We start from the raw sequence: 21,438 nt of genomic DNA on the forward strand, positions 1-21,438 counted from the left end.
GAAAGAGAGGGCATGCCCTGTCAGCCGGGTCCAGCCAGCCAGACACAGAGAAATCAGAAAAGCAGGATGGTCAGTATGTAGATGAGGTAAATGAGCCTTGAGATAACACATAGATTAATGGAAATGGGTTAATTTAAGTTTTTTTTCCTAAAAATTAGCTAAGAAACAAGCCCAAGCTAAGGCTGAGCATGCATAATTAATAATAAATGTCTGTGTCATGATTTGGGGGCTGGTGGTCCAAGAAAGTCTGCTACGTAGGTGAGATATGAGCAAGATGGATAGGAAGCCCCAAGTGCATCCTCAAGATCAGACTCAAAACCACCCACATTACAAAAGAGGTGTCTAGTACAAGAAAGAACATCAGAAAACGTGCAATGCTGCAAACAGACTGCAGAGGGAGCAAGAGTGCAGATAGGGGCCTAAATGAAAACAGGCAACTTGCTCTTTAAGCCAGACTCAGAAAGCCCAGGATGACTTTGAACCTACAAAGTGACCAGGGATGACCTTACACTTCTGATCCCCCTGCCTCCTACATCCCTAGTGCTGGGATTACAAGTGTTCACAATCCCCAACTCTAGAAGTGTTTTTTAGATGTTATTTGTTACTATGGTACGCGCATGATGTTGGGCAGGAGGACATGCCATGGCTCACACATGAAAATCAGAACACCATCCTGGGACTCATACTCTCTTACCACGTTTATATGTGAGTTAACTCGGGCTGCCAGGCTTGTGTGACTTTTACCTGCTGAATCATCTTACTGTCTCCAGGCGTATCATTAAAATTGAGGTCACTCATGGGTTAAAAGCACTGGCTGCTCTTCCAGAGGACCTGGGTTTGATTTCTAGCAGAACATGCTTGCTCACAACTGCCTGTAAATCCAGTTCCAGGGAATCTGATGCCCCCTTAAGGCCTCCGAGGGTACTGCATGCATACAGGCATACAAACAGGCAAAAATTGTATACATAAAAAATTTCAATTGGGCAGTTTATACAAGTCAAAAAAAAAAAACAAATTTGCTTCCCAAAGACCCATTCCACTGCCCACCTGCCCCTCCCACCTCATCACCAGCCCTATGGATGGCCTTGCCCCCAACTACAATGTACTTCCACTGCTTAGTTGCAGGCCATACCAGTCAAAAGACCAAGTGCAGGGCACACCAGTCAGAAGAACAGAGACCCCCTGCTACACCAAAAGCTAAACTGGTCACCAGAACACCAGGCCAGAAAGACTAGAAGACCAAAGAAGCAGAAATCAAGGAACAAAACACACATCCAATTCAGAAATCAGCACCTAAACCTATAGTCATCCCAAATCAGATGCCTAAATGTCAATGTAGAACACAATCAGTAATAGTCAGGACAATATGACACCACCAGAGCCCAGTTATCTTACAATTGCAAGATCTGAATATCCTAACACAGCTGAAGAATGCAACCTTAAAAACAACTTTATGAAATTGATAGAGGCCCATAAAGAGAAAAAGAAGAAAACCACTTACAAAATTGAGGAAAAGAAAAATAAAAAAATTGGAGGAAATCAATAAATGCCTTAAAAATGCCAAGAAGGCAAAGAAAAAAGCAAACAGATGAAGGAAACTATTCAATATAGAAAACACAAACTAAGGAAATTTAAGAAATGGAAAATCTGTATAAGCAAACAGGAGCTACAGATGTAAGCATCACACAGACTATTTAGAGATGGAAGAGAGACTCTCAGATGTTGAAGACACGCTAGAAGAATGAGCTTCATTAGTTAAAAAAAAATGTTCAATCTAAAACACTCCAAACACGAAACTTCCAGGAAATCTGGGGCAGTGTGAAAATACCAAACCTAAGAATAATAGGAATGGAAGAAGGAGAAATATTCCAGCTAAAAAACTCAGAAAATATATTTAACAAAATCATAGAAGAAAATTTCCCTAACCTAAAGAAGTGTACAGAATACAAAACAGACTGGATCAGAAAAAAAATCTCCTCATCACATAATAATCAAAATACTAAACATAGAGAATATTAAACAGGAAAGAATATTAAAGGCTGCAAGGGGGAAAGGGCAAGTAACATATAAAGGCAGAGCTATAAAAATTACATCCAACTTCTCAATGGAGACTCAACAATCAGAAGGTATAGCTGATGAGAATAAAGTCGTGCCTCTCTAGCTCAGAAATGAGTACAATAAAGGTCTCTTTATTTAGGGCAGACTCACAGATCAGCAGTCCTCTGCATGAGCAGGGAACAAGAACTGAATCCAGCAGCCAAGGGGCTGTGCACATTCCTACATCTACATACACAGCACATGTAGCCATGCCCAGAGTTAACCAGTATCTTAAAGACTGTTAGCTGAAGGAGTTCCCACAGCACCTCCCCCTTTTGTCTGAATAAACTAGTTCTAAGCCTAATACAAGATTATACACAATAAGAACAAATATCAAGTATAAAAATTAGAATTACAACCAGCATAAACAGTATCGAGCAAGAAACATGCTAAATGATTTTAAGCTACGAAAGTCAGTTTAACTTTTTATTTCATTAACTTAAAAAGTAAACAAAGTGTCTCTTTCAAATTTTATTAAACTTGTATACCTGAAATATATGTTTACAGAGAGGACAAACAGATAAAAGATTTCAAGTAACTTATGGAACAGTCATTATCTGTTGAAAACATTCTTCTTTCTCCTACACACAGTCTTTCCTTTTTACAGTATAAAAGCAGATGCAAACTTTTGATGTAAACTTATCTCATTGTTAACTCTGGGAGTTCGGTTCAATAACACAAACGAAAGCTGTTCCCGCAGCACAGAGATGCCTGTGTCTCAGTGGGACTGTGTGCTTCACATTCACACTTCTTCTTCTTCCCTTTTCCCTTTTTACTGCCCTCTCCTTGCTGAAGAATTGAGTCAGCACCTCCTGGTTTTTGTGTCCTTGTTTTAACTTGGGTATCATTTCTGCTACATACAGCATCACTGACTTATGTGACGGGAACTGTACCATCTTCCTGTTTGAGCTGAACCCGGACTCTGCCTCTGTACTGAGCATCACAGTCCCGTTCTCTGGAGTACATTTTGTTTTTTTCCAGAAATGCATTCAGTCCAACTGCTGAGCATACATCCTGAATCTCAGTAGCGGTAGGGTTTTCTACAGCCTTACTTAAGGGAATTCGCCTCCCCTCTGCTACAGTCTTTTTATTATTTAAGTAAGCGGGGTAGTTACAAATAAACCTGTCCTGGTCGACCAGGGATGGCACGGCCACGTAAGCCAACTCCAAGGGCACCCCCACAACCCGCCAGCCCAAACACCAGATCACCAGCTGGAAGTTGACTCGGAGCTCCCATGCTGAATGTTTTAATAGTTATCCTATCCTAAGGAATCTAGTCTTGTATTAGAAATGGCTTGGCTAAGTCATGAGAGGAAAGTAACTACTACTATCTAGTCTTTAACTCAGTCGGTAGAGCATGAGACTCTTAATTTCAGGATCATGGTTTCGGGTTCCACACTGGGCACCAGATGTAGCCAATTAAAATTAAGTAGTCCCACACTAGCTCAGAATGGGTATAATAAAGGGTTCTTTATTTAGGGGTAGACTCACAGATCAGCAGTCCTCTGCATGAGCGGGAAACAGGAACCAAATCTAGCAGCCAAGGGGTTGTGCACATTTCTACATCTACATATATAACACATGTAGCCACACCCAGAGTTAGCCAGTATCTTAAAAGCTATTGGCTGAAGGGGTTCCCCCAGAAAGAAGGGCCTGGGCAGATGTCCTGTAGACCCTAAGAGACCACAGATGCCAGTCCAGATTATTATACCCAACAAAACTTTTAATCATCATAGAGAGATAAAATAAGATATTTTATGACAAATTCAAATTTAAACAATGTGCATCCACAAATCCAGCCTTACAGAAGGTACTACAAAGAAAACTCCAACCCAAGAAGGTTAACTACACCCATGAAAACATAGGCAAGCTCACAGCAGCAAAACCCAAAGAAGGGACACACACACAACAACAACAACAACTACTACCACCACCAACAAAACAACAGGAATTAAGAATCATTAGTCATTAACATCCCTCAATGTCAATGGATTCGATTCTCCAATAAAAAGACACAGGCTTACAGAATGGATCCAAACCAGGATCCATCCTTCTGCTGCATACAAGAAACACATCTCAACATCAAAGATAGACTTTACCTCAAAGTAAAGGTAAAACGTGTAATAAGATTTTCCAATCAAATGGACCTAAGAAGCAAGTAGGGGTAGCTTTCTTGATATCTGACAAGATAGACTTCAAACCAAAATTAATCCAAAGAGATGGCGAAGGACATTTCATACTCATCAAAGGAAAAACCCACCAAGAAGACATTTCAATTCTTAACATCTGTACTCCAAACTCAAAGGCACCTCCACGTGTAAAAGAAACATTACTGAAAATTAAATCACACATCAAACCTCACACCTTAATAGTGGAGACTTCAGTGCCCAACTCTCACCAGTGAACAGGTCATCCAGACAGAAACTAAACAGAGAAATAATAGAGCTAACAGATATTATGAATCAAATGGACCTAACAGATAACTACAGAAAATTTTACCCAAATGAAAAAGAATATACTTTCTTCTCAGCACCTCATGGGACATCCCCCAAAATTGGCCACATGCTTAGTCACAAAGCCAGTCTCAATAAACACAAAAAATTGAGAGAGCCCCCTTTATCATTTCAGACATCATAGATTGAAGCTGGATAGCAACAACAGAAAATCTATCTGTGGTTTATTATTTATATGTTAATAAATAAAGGTTGCCTGAAGATTAGAGAGCAGAAAAGCCACACTAGTCAGCTATCCAGGCCAGGCAGTGGTAGCACACACTCTTAATTCCAGCAACCACAAGAGTTAGTCATAGAGGCCCTGCAGTGGGGTGCACGCCTGTAATCCCAGCACTTGAGAGGAATATAAAGTGGGAGGAGACAGGTCTCATGCTCAGTCTCAGTCTGAGGATTCTTGGAGGCAGGATTGCCATCTCAGCCTGAGGTAGAGGTAAGAGTCAGTGGCTGGCTGCTTTGCTTTTCTGATCTTCCAGTTGAACCCCAAAATCTGTCTGTGGGTTTTTATTATTTATGCTACAAACCCACAAACTCATGGAATCTGAACCAACTCCCTGCTGAAGGAACACTGTGTTAAGGAAGAAATAAACAAAGAACTTAAAAACCACCTAGAATTCCAAGAAAATAAATGCACCACTTACCAAAAGTCATGGGACACGATGAAAGCTGTGCTAAGAGGAAAGTTCACTGCAGTAAGCGCCTTCACAGAGAAACTGGAGAAACCTCACACTAACAGCTTAACAGCTCACCTGAAAGCTCTAGAACAAAAAGAAGCAAAGACCCAAGAAAAGTAGAGTGCAGAAAATAATCAAACTGAGGGCTGAAATCAATAAAATAGAAACAAAGAGAATACAAAGAATCAATGAACCAAGAAGTTGGTTCTTTGAGAAAACCAACACAATAAACAATTATCCAGACTAACTAAAAGACAGGGATAAAATATCCAAATTTACAAAGTCAGAAACTAAAAGGTGGGGCATAACAACAAACACTGAGGACAGCCAAAGAATCATTAGGTGTCAAAGACCTCAACATACAACCAGATTTAGTGAACTTGAAAGAAGAGAAAGTAGGACTAGCCTTGAATACGTTAGCATAGGAAACCACTTCCTGAAGAGAATACCCATAGCACAGGCACTAAGATCAACAGTTAATTAATGAGAACTCACAAACCTGAAAAGCTTTGTAAGGCAAAGAGCACCACCAATGGGACAAAATCACAGCCCACAGAATGGGAAAATATTTCCACCAAGTCCACATCTGACAAAGAGCTGATCTTCAAAACATATAAAGAACTCAAGAAACTAGCCATCCAAAAACTAATCCAATTTTTAAAATTGGGAACAAATCCAAGTGAATTCTCAATAGAGAAATCTCAAATTGCCAAGAAACACTTTTAAAAATGTTCAAATCCTCAACCATTAAGGAAATGCAAATCCAAACTACTTTGAGATCTTAGTCATTCCGTTTGTCAGACTAGCTAAAGCCAAAAACACAAGCGACAGGTCATGCTGGAGAGGGTGCGGAGCAAGGGAAACACCCTTCCATCGCTGATAGGAGTGCAAATTAGTACAGCCACTTTGGAAACCAATATGTGGGTTACTCAGAAAATTAGAACTCGATTTACCTCAAAACCAGCAATACCAGCAGTATCACACCTGGGCATATACCCACAGGATGCTCCATCACATGACAAGAACACTTACCCAGCTATGTTCATAGCAGCTTTATTCATAATATCCAGAACCTGGAAACAACCTAGATGCCCCTCAACTGAAGAACTGATAAAGAAAATGTGGTCCATTTACATGATGGAGTACTGCTCAGCTGTGAAAAACAATAACAGCATGAAATTTGCAGACAAATGGATGAAACTTGAAAGCAAATAGTAACCCTGTGAATGAAGTAGTCCAGAACCAGGAACACAAACACGATATCTACTCACTTATAAGTAGATATTAGCTGTAAAGTAAAAGATAGTCATGCTACTGTGCACAGATAAAGAGATGCTAAGTAACAGGAAAGCTTAGGTGGGGATGCAAGAATCTTCCTGGGAAGAGAAAATAGAATAGATTTCGAAGGTGGACTGGTAGGAGGCAGTTGGGAACAGTCTGGATAAACTGGGAGAAGGGAGAAAATACTGGAAAAAATTACTAGAATTAGGTGGGCGAGCATTTAGGAGCAAGGTGGAACCTGATTTGCAAAGGAAACTCCATGGAATCTATTTAGAGTAACCCTAGTAACGATTCCTAGTGATGGGGGACACAAAGCCTGAACCGGCCATCTTCTGTAACCAGGCAAGACCTCAAGTGGAGAGAACGGGACACCAACCCAGCCACAAAAGCTTTAGCCTACAGTTTGTCCTGCCTGCAGACTGTTCTGGGACTGGAACCTAGAAGAATCCTCATCAAGAGAACAGAGAGACTTCATCCAGCAACTGACTGGAGCAGATGTAGAGCCCCACAGAGCCCCAGAGAGTCCCAGCTCCACAGAGTGCCACAGAATTCACAGAGTCCCCACAGAGCCCCACAGAGTTTACAGAGCCCCACAGAGCCCCACAAAGCCCCACAGCAAAACATTAGATAGAGCTCAGGGAGTCCTGCAGAGGACTGACAGGAAAAAATCAGAGGAACCAAAGGTGTCAAGGACACTATGAATACATATCCCACAGAATCAACTGACCGGTACTCATGGGAGCTCACAGAGATCACCGAGCCTGTAGGGGGTCTGATCTAGGTCCTCTACATATAGATTATGGCTGAGTAGCTTGGTGTTCTTGTGGAATTCCTAACAGTGGGAACGGCAGCTGTCTCTGACTCTTGACTCCTTGTGGGACCCTTTTCCTCCTACTGGGTCGCATTGTCTGGCCCTGATGTGATGGATGTACCTAGTACTATTGCAGCATAAATATGCCATATTTGGTTGATGCCCCTGGGAGGCCTGCTCTTTTCTGAGGGGAACTGGAGAGGTGTGGCTCTAGCAGGGAGGGCAAGTGGGCAGGGGAAGGAGGGAAAGTGGGCTGAATGTAATATATGAGAGAAGAATTTACAATTTTTTAATTGAGAAATGACACATGCAAACCCAGAAGAGCATACTTGGATGTGATCCATGGCATACTGAATATTCATATGAGCTGGTTAGTAAAGACTTCATCCCTGCTGAGGCGGCTGTGTTTTTAAAGGCTCAAGTTCTTCCCCAAATAAGGCAGCACATGAAGAGACAGGGCACCAAGGCCCAGTGGGAAGGCAGAATTCAAACTCTAGAACTGACCACAGGGAAATGGGGACCAAAGAGCTTTCACGCAAGAATTTAAAAACTAATAATTGTAAAGCAGTCAAGCTAGTCAGGCATGGTAGCAGTTTCCTGGTATCCCAGCATTTGGGAGGCTGAGGCAGGAGAATTACGGGTTTAACACCAACCTGGACTACATAGTAAGACCCTGTCTCAAAAATACCCTACCAAATCAACCAAAACACCAACCCAAGAACCAACCAAGAAGTCACAACCTAGAAAACAATATATAGCTAAATTAAAACAGGAAACAATTAATTTGAAAATGGAACCTTAAGTCATTTTCCATATTGAGAAATTTAACTGTGCATAGTGGTTTGAATGAAAATGGCCCCCATAGGCTCACAGGGAATGGCATTATTACAAAGTGTGGCTTTGTTGGCATAGGTGTGACTTTGCTGGAGGAAGTGTGTCACTGGGGGTGGGCTTGGAGGTCTCAGATGCTGTCACCAGACCCAGTGTCCCACTCTCTTCCTACTGCCTGCCATGAGATATAGAACTCTCCACTACCTCTGAGCCTACCCTGTCTTCCTATGTGCCAACATGCTTCCTGCCATGATGATAAGGGCCTAAACTTTTGAACTGTCAGCTGGTCCCAATGAAATTTTTTCCTTTATAAGAGTTGCTGTGGTCATGGTGTCTCTTCACAGCAATAGAAACCCTAACTAAGACAGAAGTTGGTACCAGAAGAACCAGGTGTTCACGGGAATGTGGACTTTGGATTAGAAAAGCAGAGGAAACACTTTAAGTGGAGCTTACTGGACCAAACTAGTAGGAACATAGAAGACAGTGGTGTTGAGGGGGATTTGAACTGGTGTGTGTGTGGGGGGGGAGACCCAGGTCAATATTTCAGGGGAGAAGAATAGTTGAATGTGATCTAGGGACCGTTCTTGTGATATTTGGGGGGAAGAATGTGTCTGCTTTCTGCCCTTGTCCAAAAAAATATCTGCCTGAGGCTAAAATGGAGAATTTTGTTAACAGGGAATATTTCAAAACAGCCTAGAAGTGACTGTGTTGCATGGTCCTTGGTGTTGGCTCTCATGCAGATCTACAATGAAAAGGAGCTGACCAAGGGAAAACACAGAGCGAAGAGAAAAGGAGCCCCAGGAAGTGAAAACAGACTAAAGAAAATCCCCACGCTAAGTGGAATAAAGGGAGCAGTGACCTCAGAGCAAGACCCCACCCAGCTAAGCTTCCAACTTGTGAAAAGGAATTAAAGAAAAGCCTAGGGCCAGGCATGGTGGTGCACACCTTTAATCTAACACTCAGAAGACAGAGGCTAGTGGATTTCTGGGTTGAGGCCTGACTGGCCTATAGGTCAAGTTTCAGGACAGCTAAGCTTAGGCAGTGAGGGAAACCACTGAAAACAGAAAGCCGGTGAAAATCTGTTGGACAAGGGAGCCATGTTCCAGCCCCAGCAAGCAATCAGAATTGGCAGCTTCAACCACATGGTTCTGAATTTAGAGTCAAGGATACAAGATAAAGGATTATGGACTCTCCCTCAGCAACTAAGGAAAGCTGCAGAGGGCAGGCATGTGTCAGGAATGGCGGCCTGGAGAGGCCATTTTGTGAAGCTCACCCCTAGTGACACACTTCCTCCAACAAAGCCACACCTACCCCAACAACACCACGCCTCCTAATAGTGCCACTCCTTATGAGCCTATGGGGGCCATTTTCTTCCATCCCACCACAGTGTTCCCACCTACAATTAAGACGAGGCTCCCCATACCAATTAAGACGGTCAAGTAAGCCCCATGAACGTGCCCAGAGGCTAATCCCATCTAGGTATTCCCTCACTGAGATCCCCTTTGCAGTCGCTCTAGGGTGCCAAGCTGACAGTGAGTACTAACCACTGTACATGCCTACAGCAAAGTTTCCCAATACGTGTTCAAACTGGAGAGTTAAGGGGCAACTGACCGCAATACAGAGTAGCATTGCAATTCCACATTTGACGATATTATAATTTGACAGGACAGCTGAATAGAAGACTTACCTAAAATCACAGAGTAGTCGGTCTGAAAAGATAACTCCAGCCAACCCCAGAAAAGACATTTTCCTAGAAAGATATTCCTAGAAAGGCATATTCCTAAAAAGACCTTTCCTAGGAAGATACCTCCACCCAACACCATGAAAGACATTTTCTGAAGCCTGGGAAACTTGGTCCAGGATGTGTTTCCTATGAGGCCAAGGAGTGAGATTCACCAAATTCGGAGTGTCTAGTCCCCAAATCTGTGGACAGAGCTAGAGGCAAACATCAGAAAGCAATCTATACAACTCATAAACGACATGAGGAGGGAGGGTAAGGCACCGGTGTGGGCTCTCTCACTGTGGTAAACACTCCACTCTCCTCTGGTTTGTGTGGCTTCTGCGGAGAAGCCATCAGCTGGCTCCTCTCTGGAGAAGAGAGACGCTTCTCTCCCTTCATGCAGGAGTTTGTCTAATCCGACAATTTTGCTTGAGGCCTGAGAATTTTGCTTGGTTTCTGATATTTCCCAGACTTCTTGGCTCTGACAACTGTCTGCTGTAAAGTTCATGGGTGTGGAAAGGATTCCCAGTTACTGTGACAGATCCCCCTTCTGTTCCTCTTCCTGTGTCACCCAGCATTCCTGTTAGGTGTTAGCCACACTCTCCTACAGTTCTAGAATGTTCTGCACCGTTTCTTCTTCAGTCTTAATTCTCTACTGCGTTGTGGGTGATTTCACCAAGACTCCATCAGGCTGAGGGCCTCTCTTCAGGTGGTCCAGCCCATCACAGGCCTTCTTCATCCTGCCTCCCATTTGCATCTCTGCTCCCATGATCCTCTACTCCCGCACCTGTTACTGGCCTCTCTGCTCTGGTTTTCTTACAACGGCCACATTCCAAGCTCTAGGGAAAGTATGACTTTTACTTTGGGAATCTGGACAATGTCTCCGAGTGACCATGACCCTGGAGAGGCCCTGATGGCAGTCAGACATAAGAGCTTCAACTGTAGACAGGTGTGGTGGCTCATGACTTTATCCCCAGCACTCAGAAGGCAGAAGCAGGCAGAACTCTGAGTTTGAGGCCAGCCTGGTCTACAGAGAGAGTTTCAGAACAACCTGAGCTACACAGAGAAACCCTGTCTCGAAAAACTAACAACAACAATAACAACAAAAATCCAAAAAACAAAACTTCAGCTGCGTGTCCCTAAAACCTGGACATCACAGGTTGAGTCTCCAGGGTGGCAGAGCCTGTCCTGAGACATGCCAGTCCAGCTGCCAACCATCCCTCTCTGCAGGGCAGTGTGCAGGGTCTGGGGGGGGGGGTCCCAGCTCTCCCCAGCAGCAGCTGCCTCCTCACTTCTGCTGTCTCAGCTCTGTTTCCCACTTTCTGGTTTCCAGTCCCTCGACCCCAGGTTGTCTCTTCACACTCAGGTCTTCCTCTCCTGAGCAGTGGCTGTGCACTCAGCAGCCCACACCATCTCCTGGGCACTTGTCCTCACTGAGCAAGGACAGGATGGATGGCCTGACTGTGACAGCATATAAAGCCCTCCACCCACCGGGAGGGGCACAGTGGTCACGACAAAGCCTTGAGGACAGCAGAATCCCTGGGAGTGGAGCCTGGGAATGTGCAGGGCTTTGGCGGGGGCATCAAAGCTCTCAAGGAGATATCAGTGGGGTGGAGACATTGACCTTGGTACTCAGTCCTCACTCTCTGAGAACATCCCATCCCAGAGAACTGGGTAAGATCTTGCCCTTGATACCTGGCAGCCCTGCTGAGGGGACAGAGCCAGAGGCTGAGAGGAGTTAGGAGCCCAGCATTCAGTAAGGTAAGTTGAGGCTATGGTAAGGCCCTGCTGATGCATGATGGGGTGGGTGAGTGGAGGGAGCTGCTGGATCTCATGCCCACCTCTGTGAGATGGGGCAGCAACACGCCCCAAATTATTCTGTTATGCTGGGAAAGAGACGTGGGGATTCACCAACCTGGAGCCTGGCACCCAAGGGAATCCTGCAGGAGAGGCAAGCAAGCGTCCCCTTCTTATAAAAGGTTTCCCTCTTTTCCAAAGTGGGCTCACTGTGGATGCAGATGGCCACACCAAACTTCAAACGTGGGGGCTAAGAAAGGCATCGTGATGTGTGGTGGTTTGATCGTAACTGGCCCCCATAGTCTCATAGAGAATGGCACTATTAGGAGGTGTGGCTTTGTTGGAATGGGTATGGTCTTGTTGAGGAAGTGTTTCGTTGTGAGGGTGGGCTTTGAGATCTACTGTGCTCAAGATATCACCCAGTGTCCCAGTGGGCTTCCTGTTGAGTCTCAGCTGTTACTCCAGCACCATGTCTGCCTGCATGCTGCCATGCTCCCCGCCATGATGACAATGGTCTGAACCTCTGAAACTGTAAGCAAGACACCCCAATTAAATGTCTTCCTTTATAAGAGTCGTTGTGGTGGTAGTGTCTCTTCACAGCAGTAGAAAACCCTAAAACATGGTGCCATCCAGAGGGAGGAGCCCTGTGTCCTGAGATGGTGGAGCTCAGCTGGGCACATCCCTGGCCTCTTCTCTACCACCCTTTCCAGGAAGTCTGCCTCTCAGAACTGTGATGAGCAAGCAGGTCGTGGGTGTTAGTGAAGACCTGGCGCTGAGAGCATCATTTGGTGGGCAGCCCTGGGAGCCTGAGACAGGAGAATAAGGATCTGAAGATCATCCTGGGTTGCACAAGGAGGCCTTGTCTCAAAACAAAGACCAAAGAAACTTGCCTTTTCTTGCCATATCTAGGGAAAAATTAATTATTACCTTCAGCCTAAAACAAAAGCTAGGGCTTGCACCTCGGCCTCAGAAGATACGTGATGTGTGTATGTGATGTACAGGAACAGGCTCTACCATGTAAGGCTTCTTCAGTAATATAGGGAGGCCCTTCTCTGCCTCCATCCCCCAGCCCTGAGGACCTGTTGCAGGGCTTCCTAGGACAGCTTTGCAAGAAGTTGAAATCCTGTCAGTTTCCCTTTTGGCCACTAGAGGGCCACAAGCAGCTCAGCTCCTTGCCTGGTGAGTTTCTCTGCTTCAGCCTGCCCTTTGCTGACCACACAGGGGTTTCCACAGGTATCAGGTTAGGAGCAAGCATAGGGTGTGTGTCACGAGATGCTTGGCAGATAAACAAGTTTCATTGTCTCCTTGAATTGATGACAGGTTGTCTCACCTTTCTGCTGCGGTGATGAAACACTGACGATGCAATTTAGCGGGGAAGGGTTTCTTCAGTCTCCCAGGTATCAGGTACATGCCATCTTTTTAGGGGGTCAGCCAGCAGGAGCTTGAAGCAGGGATTGCATGCACCCACGGTCAGGAGCAGAGAGCGATGAATGCATGTTGCTGCCCAGCTCCCTTTCGACAAGTGTACAGTCCAGGGTGCCAGCCAGGGAATGGTGCCGCCTACAGTCAATAAACACAATCGAGATAGCCTCCTGCAGGCACGTCCAGAACCCTTTCTCCCAGCTGATTTCAGATCCTGCCAAGGTGACAATACTAACCCACACACAAACTTAGAGGTCACATCCGGTGTGTGACATGGCACAGAACTGCCATCCCGGCATTGGTGGCTGAGGCAGAAGGAGAGTTAAGAGTTTGAGGTCAGCCTAGGCAACTGGGGAGCCTCTCTATTATCAAAACTAAATTAAACAGAAATAAAAATAGGCCCACGAGGTAGGTGAGGCTCCTGGGGAAAAGGTCTAAAGTTCATTGGTGGTGTCTGTTTGGGAGGCTCAAGGAGGAACGAGGATGTCCCAGTCAGCTGACTAGGCAGCAGATTGTCAGGACTATCAAGCAGGGCAATGGAGCACCCCTGGGGAGCATGACTTGGCACCTTCTAGCTTCCTAAATTTTCATTCCTAATCTTAAACCTACACTAATATATCTTTCTTATGATATCTAATCCTAAATCACTTTCAGCTTTGAAACCCTGAGCCCCAATATGGCCTGAGGCAAGGTCCCTAAAGCACAGGGACTCCTCAGACTGCTAAGGTGCACTAGTTTCTGGACTCACTGCTAACAGTGGGGGCTTGTGCTGAGATGCGTCTTTAAGCACTGTTGGTGGCTGTCCCTTGTCTGTGCTCAGCTGATCTGCCTGGCATGGCTTGTGCAATACCTTGGGCTCCTTTGCTTCTGTCTTTCGGTCCTGAGAGCCACTTGGTAAATGCTTGTAAATGCCACTGGCACTGGGCGGTAGCGATGCACGCCTTTAATCCCAGCACTTGGGAGGCAGAGCAGGTGCATCTCTGTGAGTTCAAGGTCAGCGTGGTCTACAGAGTGAGTTCCAGGACAGGCTCCAAAGCTACAGAGAATCCCTGTCTTGAAAAACAATAAAATGAAACAAAACAAAAAGCCACTGGCAACAGAATTCCCTGAACTCATTCATACAGCGTTGCTTTCCCAGGGACCATAATCAGAAGGGCTGATTCCTGAGATGTCCTAAGCCAGTCTCTTGGTTCCAAGAAAGCAGCCCATACACAATGAGAGAGTCACTTCCCCCAAGCAGGACATGAGAAATGACTGCTTCACTATTTTCTCATAACTTGACTGTAGATGGAAGTTTCTGCCCCACCTGGTCCCACAGCCATTCAGTCCCAAATAAACACACAGAGGCTTATATTAATTATAAACTGGTTGACCTATTAGCTCTGGCTTATTATTAACTCTTTTATAACTTAAATTAACCCATAATTCTTATCTATGTTTAACCATGTGGCTTGATACCTTTTCTCAGTGAGGCATTCTCATCTCACTTCCTCTGCGTCTGGCTAACAACTACATCTTTGTCTTTTCTCTTCCCAGAACTCTCCTAGTTTGGTCACCCCACCTATACCGATCAGTATTTTTAAATCCAATATGAGTGACAAATCTTTACAGGGTACAAGAGCATTGTCCCACAGCATTTCTCCTTTTTTTCTTTTCAAAACAAGAACCCTGAATCAAATCTCCTTTGTTTAACTTTTTTCCTGACCATTATCCATAACAACTTGCAATCAACACTCAAGCATACATAACCTACTATTTGTTGGGAATGCGGGCATAGTTTTCTAGGCTACTTCCTGCTGATTGGGGGTGCTGATATGGTCAAGTCCTGACTAAAGTATTCTGTGAGGCTGGATCATCTCAGCCAGCAGTCTTGAAGCTGTTCTGGATGTAGAACTCAGAGGAAGCTGCAGCAGAGGTGCTCTGAAACGTCGGATCAGCTGGGCCATCTGTTCCCAGTGGAGATTTTTCAGGGGGTCTCCCTTAATGAAACCTGATTTTTCTTAACCCAGAATGAATCCACAGCCTCTCATTTTCTGTGGAAAGAAAAGCGAAACCTCTTCTCCAAAGTAAAATATTTTTTACTTAGATTTTTAAGTCAAGACATTTGCAAAATATATAGGCTGGATTAATTCAGCAGTATTTATAATCAAATGTCTTTTAGCAGCTGTTGCTCCTTCCTCAGTAGTCAAACAATTCTAAGACAACACAATAACATACAGTATCCAGATACTCTGTATATTTTCCATCTTTATGTGGCTTTTTTCCTTACTTTATTTCTTTTTTAAGGACTTTCTCTATCCTTTTTCTTTTCTCTCCCAAGCCTATGTATATTTTTAAACACACTGTAAACCATTTAGAGTTGTTTTGTTTAAATCTCTCTTTACTGTATATCTTTATCTTTTCTGAGCACATGAGTCTTTAATCTGCTAAACGACATGGCTGTGATTAAAGCAGCAGCTTTGGCAGCTGCCTCCACCTACTCCTTGGCTTTCTGAAAGTGTAGCTGCAAGGTGGAAGCCTTGGCGGGAGCCACGCTTATTGCCACAGCCCTGTGGAGTCTCTAGGTCCACACCACCACCCAGAAGCATGCCACTGGCTGCTCATAAACACCATGTAGACGTTTGGTGGCAGGGCCTCTTTTAAAAGCTGCCTTGTGGTTTCTGCTGCTAGTCACCAAACCTTTCTTAAAGGAGCTGCACCTCCACTTGCCACCAGCAAACAGCCTATTGGAGTAAAAATGGTTACCAGGAAGCTGAACTTGACTTTGTTCCTGCCTAATCTTTTTTTTTTTTTAAAGCTTTCTCAGGCTTTATGTGGAAATTCTTCCCAAATATTTGGGCACCATTTGTGCTCGGCAAACTCAGTCAATAAAGAATGAGACTCTTAATCTCAGGGTCATGGGTTCAAGCCCCATGTTGGGCACCAAATGTATCATGAATAATAACAATTCAGAGACAGATATTGGGGTTCAATCTGAAGATCAGAAAAGCAAAGCAACCAGCCACCGACTCTTATGTCTATCTCAGGCCAAAATGGCGGTCCTGCCTCCAGGAATCCTCAGAACGAGACTGAGCTGAGAGCTGTCCCCTCCCATCTCATATTCTCTGGTGTTGGAAGTGGAGACACGCACCACTACCTCCCAGCTTCTATGACTATCTAGTGTGGCTGATGGGGTTAAAAGTGTGTCACCATTGCCTGGTCTGTAAGGCTGACCAGCGTGCCTTTCCACTCTCTGACCTCCAGACAAGCTTTATTTATTAAAATACAAGAAGAAATATCACCACCCCGACCTCTTCATGCACTCTCTGCCAGCTTCCCACAGAATTCCACCCCAGTGGCACTGAGCTGTCACCAGACCTTAAAGACATGGGAGCAGAAATCCTCTACCCTTTATAGCTGGCGCACTTGGATTTTATGCAGTTGTTCATGTGTGTCTACAACAATTATTTTCATGTAAAAAAATGTAGCAAGCTGTGGCTACTTCAGGTTTTTTTTCATTCATTTTTATTGTGTGCTAAAAATATTTTCATTTGTGGCCCGATTAAAATGCTCATCCGCAGATTTACAAATGTCAGTAAAAGGCGTGAAGAATGCTGCCTTACATATATGAGCACTCTGAACTTCTTAAGGCCTATCAGAGTTATGTCTTAGGCCTATTAAGTATCTCATAAAACTTTAAAATGCTAATTCCTTGTTTAAAAATATTTATTAGAGCCATAAGATAAAAATTTCATTCAGCTACAAAATTTAATGGTATAGACATAGATTTGGTGGAAATTTCCTCCTAAACAAGTCCTAAGTGATTACATATTAGTTGTAATTATATTCATTTGTGTACTAGGCATGGGCAACATAAAAATCATATAGTTTCTGTTTCAAAATATTTTTCTTTGGCTTTCCAAGACAGGGTTTCTCTGTGTAGCGCTGGCTGTTCTGGAACTTGTTCTGTAGACAAGGATGGCCTCAAACTCACAGAGATCCACCTGCCTCTGTCTCCTGAGTGCTGGGATCAAAGGTGTGAGCCATCACCACTGGCCTCAAAATATTCTTAACATGAAACTGTTAAACGTAAGGTTTTGATAGAGGCTGGACTAAATGTAAAATAATGTGTATACATGTTTCTTAAGGATCTTGGAGTCACTTTCTTTTCTCAGTGAGATTGGCAAGAGCTGTAGTCCCGACACAGTGACATGCAGTCTTTGTGTGTGATTAGCTATATGCGCGCCATCTCCGTGTGTATGATTTTGTCTCATGTACTCGGGGCCAAACTGGCTTGTACGTAAGTGCTCATGTAAACTAAAGCCATTTAACTGGCCCAGGTTCCTTTTCAGTCACAGTAAAGCTGAAGTTTTAAGGGGAAAGTCCCCGCTCCGACCGTTCCTGCAGGCTCAACCTGGCCTCGGGCAGTATGCCAGTTAAAGGGACAGAGTAGAGATGGCAGCAGTGAGGGCACATTCGGCAGTGTGCGCATTGGCAAGCAGGGGGCTAATGGCCCTACACCTTCTTCAGGGAAATTAACATGCACTTTTAATTAAAAATATCTTCTAAAACATACGTAGAATTACACAGTTCTGGTCAGGACGTTGTCTTCTTGATCTCTTCTCTGATTTTAAGGTGGCCCTCACTGCTTGAGGGCATCATTTCTCCCGTACCTGCATGCAATTTTTTCTATGGGATAAAAGTCTTCCTCTCAGATGCTAACTTCATTCTGAGGACCAAAATAACAGCTCCTCCGTGCTTTAGATGTGTTTGTATTTGTGTGAACATATATGAAAATATAAGCACTTCAGGGGTTTTAAGATTTTTTTTTTGCCACTGCCACCTCTAATTATTTTTAAATGATTTTAAATCCAAGAAATCATTTTCAAAACTACTTGAAGGTTTGCAAAGACATCCGAAAGCTTACGGGTGATCTTAATGTGTCACATCATCAGTGACATACTTGGGACAGTCACTCAGTCCTGTGTTCGGTCCTGAAGAAAGATAAAATAGTGTAGGTATAACACCTGCTCAATGATTAACATCCAGGTTAACAGGTGGTTCAAAAGGAATAAAGTAAAAAATATCAACTTCATCCTGCTCCGGACAACTCATAAGCCAGAATAAAAGCCAGCCCCTTTGAACCCTGACAGAGGCAAGCTGATCTGAGTTCAAAGCCAGCCTGATCTACACAACAAGTTTCAGGATAGCCTGGGCTACACAGAGAAACCCTATCTCAATTTTTTGTTTGTATTGTTGTTTTGTTTTTGTTTTTGTTTTAGACAGGCCATCACTATGTAGCTCTGGCTGTCCTGAAACTCACTCTGTAGACCAACCAGTCAGACCTCGAATTTTCAGAGATCCGTCTGCCTCTGCCTCCCAGGTGCTGGGACTAACACATCCGACTAAAGAAAAAAATCTTGAAGTGCCTGTTCTAATGACTTATAACTTTAGCAAATAACTAAATTGGTTAAGAAAATGCAAGAATATTAATGTAGTTTGTATCTCTGTTTATAACTGTTGGCTATTTAAGAGATGTCATGTACCGTTTCCTTGTTTTAAGTACAGCCTCCTGGGTTTTCATTCAAAAATTATCATATTAAAATATTTCTGAGTTATTCAACAGCAGCAGTAATGACTGAAACTATCGACAGAGAAAGAGAGAGAGAGATGAATGTTATAGTATGAGGTATGTATTTTTGGTAAAGGAAGATTAAGAAAAGGAAAATGTTCGATGAAACAGATGGGAACAATGCTAGAAGATTAAAGAATGTTTCAAAAGGATTACAGAAAGCAACCTTTAAAAAAGTGGGCATGACTGTAACTAAGCTGATTCTTTTTGTTTCTTTGAGTCCCACTGTGTACCCTGGCTGGAACTAGCTATGTGTAACAAACTGGTTTTCAACTCACAGAAATTCACCTGCCTCTGCCTCTGGAATGCTGGGATTAAATTCATGCACCACCACACCTGGCTTGTACCCACTGCCTTAGCAGTAATGTGTACAATTTCTAGTAAGTTACCAATAATTACATCCATGTCTAAAGTTTGCCTATTGGGTAAACAACCCTAACAAAGTTTTCTTCTCTGTGAGAGACTGGGGACCACGGTTCCCTCTAGCGGCCACTCTGGGTACTGCAGTTGAGATTCTGCAGACTTTGTGTGGGTGCTTTCTGCCCAGACGCCCAGCAGAGGGCGCAGGGTGCACCGTGTCCTGGAAAACGGCTTTAATCTTACCTAAGTCCAAGGCTTTGCCACTTAAAGAACCCATGTTACTTGCTGTCACGGGAAGCTCATTTTAAAAATGATAATATATTTTAAAATTGCAGATGTTCAAGGTGAACAATGCCTCGGGTGTTCTATCCAACTTCATACAACCCCAGCGTCAACCAAACCTATGAGACTGGTCCATCCCCTTAAGCCAGGAGCTAAGAGCACTCTGTGTCCAAACAGGGCATTAACACATCAGGTGGGAAACGCTCCTGCCTGGGCAGAACCCATTTCATGCCCAGACCCTTTTTCTTTTCTTTTCTTTCTTTTTTCTTTTTCTTTTCTTTTCTTCCTTTTTCTTTTCTTTCTCTTTCTTCAAAACAGGGTTTCTCTGTGCAACGACAGTCCTAGCTGCCAGACCCCTTTTCTACCCATTTACCCCTGGCTTGACATCTCTGACTTAGTGGCCTAGCTTACACGCCAATCTAAGTTCCAATAGCTCTGAGGAGACAGGAGCATGACCTGGACCCTGAGGAGCTGGGTTCGAGCAGAACTCAAGTACATTTCCTGAAGGTCTCCCCCCATACCAGTGGCTTCATGAGCTATGACTGCTCCATCCGTGCTGGAGGGGGCTCCCACGTTCTCCGTAGAGATGCCTCGCTGTGACCGCTCCATCCGTGCTGGAGGGGGCTCCCACGTTCTCCATAGAGATGCCCTCGCTGTGACCGCTCCATCCATGCTGGAGGGGGCTCCCACTTTCTCTGCAGAGACGTCCTCGCTGTGGCGGTCCAACCATGCTGGAGGGGGTTCCCACTTTCTCTGTAGAGATGCCCTTGCTTGTGACGGCCCATCCATGCTGGAGGGGGCTCCCACTTTCTCTGCAGAGATGCCCAGGGAGATCCAGGGATAACATCTGGAGGGCACCATTGAATCCTAGCCTGAGGCCTATTCTGTAGGAAGCGCATCCTCTGTGTGGTCAGTCCACAGACTTCCCAGTCTTCATGCCTCGTGAGCCGCTGCCTGCAGGGCTATGGGGCGAGCACTGTGGCCTGCGCCACGGGACTCCCCTGCATTCCTGAAATTAATTTGGTGTCCCTTTCCTCGGAGAAATGGGGACACAGACCCCTGGTTCCTGATTTCACATTTTTAGAAGCCATAAGGATGAAGAGTGTGTATTTCCGATAGATTTTTTTTTAATTTTGCCATTTGTTGTGGATGGGAAGCATGAAGCAACAAAGAGAACGATAAACAACTTAGTGACTAAAAAGAAACCGTGCTACTGCAGGAAGAGTCCCACTGGAGAGTTCCACTGCAGAGACCCCCATGGAGATCCGCTGCAGAGACCCAGTGCAGAATCCCACTGCAGAGACCCAGTGGAGAGACCCACTGTAGAGACCCACTGCAGGTACCCACTGTAGAGACTTACTGCAAAGACCCACTGGAGAGTCGCACTGCACCTGTGCAGACCCACTGCACAGACCCACTGCACAGACCCATTGCACAGACCCACTGCGCAGATCCACTGCACAGACCCACTGGAGAGACCCACTGCACAGACCCACTGCACAGTCCTTCTACAGAGACCCACTGCACAGACCCACTGCAGAGATCAAATTTGGATATTCCTCAGTTGGTATCTGCAACTTAGGGGCCCTCAGAAGTGGTCCGCAGTCAGAAGATGTGTGTCCTGTGAGGTGAAGTTAGGGTCATGGCTGCTGGATGTCAGACCCTGTCCCCAATTCCCCCAGCTCAGCAGCGGTCTCCCGTGCTTTGTGTTTGGGCCCCCTTTGCAGTCCTAAAATGTGTTGAGGATGAAAAGGGGGTTTTAGCTTATGCCAGAAGTTTAGCTCTGACACAAATACACTGTGTTTGGAGTTGAAACATAAGGTTATCTATTTTAATTCTTTTTTTTTAAAAAAAATGTAGCAGTCTCCTTACACAAGGATTTGTGACCATGAACTTTGAAACTTACAAAGTTGAAAGCACACAGATTACAGAGCCAGCATTGTGTTCCTAAAGAAGTGAACACACACACACATGCACACTACTTAGAGTCAACATATTTATAAATATTACAAATTAGAAGGAACTGACTCTCCATCACTTAA

At 44.4% G+C, this 21,438-nt stretch overlaps 1 pseudogene; it reads right to left on the reverse strand.

The window, feature by feature from the left end:
- Window positions 1-2,766: 2,766 nt before the first annotated feature.
- On the reverse strand, window positions 2,767-20,185 carry LOC125405093 (uncharacterized; annotated as a pseudogene).
- Window positions 20,186-21,438: the final 1,253 nt, after the last annotated feature.

Source organism: Myodes glareolus, chromosome 10 (assembly GCF_982192425.1).
Source record: "Myodes glareolus chromosome 10, mMyoGla1.1, whole genome shotgun sequence".
Classification (NCBI taxonomy): Eukaryota; Metazoa; Chordata; class Mammalia; order Rodentia; family Cricetidae; genus Myodes; species Myodes glareolus.